General features: G+C 42.4%; 1 protein-coding gene across 1 annotated transcript in view; it reads right to left on the bottom strand.

The window, feature by feature from the left end:
- Fam149a (family with sequence similarity 149 member A) overlaps positions 1 to 2,157 on the bottom strand; it is a 50,235-nt gene that overhangs the window by 35,014 nt on the left and 13,064 nt on the right. The window lies entirely within an intron of this gene.

A 2,157-nucleotide genomic window follows, 5' to 3' on the forward strand; every position in this document is an offset into this window, starting at 1 on the left:
GGGTTTTTTTTTTTTTTTTTTTTTGTTGTTGTTGTTTTGGGGTTTTTTTGTTGTTTTATTTGTTTGTTTGTTTTGGAAAAAACCCAGCCTCTTGTTTCAATGATGCTGAGGTGTCTAGGATGTTTTAGGGATTAAACGGTCAAGATATACAACAGCAACCATCCCACCCTTAGGTTGCAGAGGAGCTGATGCAGGGGGTAAACCCTGACCATCTGGTAACGTGATTGAGTGGATGTGGGAAAGGGCAGTGGATCAAGTTATCCTGGTGGGCTGTAAGGAACAAACTCTCCTCAGTTATCCCTGAGTACTGTTTAATATGTTTTAGGAAGGGAAGGTGATAACAGGGAATGACTTCCACTTTGGGGAAACTATTAGAATAGGATAATAAAACATGGAAATCCAGATCCCAAAGGGAAAGGCCACCCAAGAAATGCCACGGTTGGAATTTTTGTAACATCACTTTTCAGCCTTCCAGGGAGCTGAGGAATGGGCCGTCACCTTGTCCAGATGAAAATATGGTGTTTGTAGGACACAGTCAAGGAATCCTTTAAGCTTTAGAAAAAAAAAATCATATTTGTTTGTTTGTTTGTTTACTTGTTTGTTTGCTTGTTGAGGCAGGAGTGTAGAAGAAGGAGGACAACTTGCAGTCAGGCTTGGCAGTAACTAAGCATCCTTATGGCTGTGCTGTCTTATTGACCCAACAACCCTTCATATGTAAGAGTATAGCAGGTCTCTTACGTTTCTTTGGTCTCTTTCTTTGTCCCATATTACTTCTTGATCTTTGTGTCTAAGCATCTAGGTTTTTTTTTTTAGGCCCTCAAGTCTGTTCTGATTTGACTCTGACCTGCCCTGCATAGGCTCCTGTGTTTGAGCTCTTGGTCCCCAGCTCATGGTGCTATTTGGGGAGGCTGGGGAGTGTTTGGAACTTGGGGCACAACCAGGTGATGTAGACTACTTTGTAGGTCACTGAGGGCTATAGTCTGACCTTGGTCTGGGCTTCCCTCTCCTAAGTTGATTCTGTCAGGAACTCTGTGACAGCAGTGAGAAAAGTAGCTAATACGTCTCTCAAAGTTCCTTAAGCTATTAACAATGATATTAGTGTTTTTTTACCTGACATGTATGGAAGCTCTATATTCTAACAGTGCTATGCTAAGTCCCTTGTGTGGCTACCTCACTTCCACCTGACAGCAGCTCCCTAAGAGGCTTCTAGTAATCCCTGACTTCCTCCCATAGAAACACACCTCCCTGTATTTACATCCCACCTAGGGAGTCCCCTTCACTGGCCAGCTGACAGTCTTCCTCATGTTTCCAAGGTTTCCTCCACCAGCTGCAGAACGACATCACTGCCCAGTGTTAAAAACATGGTGGAGCTGTTCTTCTCTGTGAGGAGTGTGACAGCCCAGAAGGACAGGCATGCGTGCGTGGCAGGCACCAAAGCATTGTAAGAAAGAACAGTAAGAAAGAATGGAAAGAAAGAACAGTCTCGTGAAATAGCTCATGTTCTGAATTCACTTCATAGTTTCTTTACCAAGAGGTTTGTATTTTAAACTCCTTCAGGGCATCTTTCTTTCTGCTATGAGTACTGTATCAGAAAATTTCCCATTTAACATGAAGGCATTAAATAAGCATTTAATGAAAGGGAGAAGGGAAGACAAGCATTAGCTATTTATATCTCCTAAGCAAGCAGGGCAGATGTAGACACAGTGCCAGCCAGGAGGTCACTGAGTCGGATCTGGATTGACTAGCATGGTTAAGAGAAAATTCAGCACTATTGAGTCTAGAGGGTAGATGAGTCTAGTTCTCAGACATGTAAAGGATTATGTCAGGAGGCAAATGTATTCAAGCCCAAGGTTAAATTCCATCACTTGGTCAAGACAAGGACCAAAGTAGAAATTAACTGGAAAACAACTGCTAAACATAGAACAGCAAGAGTGCACGCTTTATTTTAACTACAATCTGCCCATGAGAAGCGGCTGCTATGGCATCCAGGATGTATACTTATATTCACCAGAACTTAGTCATTATTATCATCAGTGTTTATTTCTTACATCTTCATTTCTTTCGATGTAATTTTGACAATGTTCTATTAAAAATAATTATAAAGGCTGTCCGCAGGCTGACCCAGCACCCAACACCTTGCCTCCCCGACCGAGGAGG

This window comes from Mus pahari, chromosome 19, assembly GCF_900095145.1.
Source record: "Mus pahari chromosome 19, PAHARI_EIJ_v1.1, whole genome shotgun sequence".
NCBI classification, from domain to species: Eukaryota; Metazoa; Chordata; class Mammalia; order Rodentia; family Muridae; genus Mus; species Mus pahari.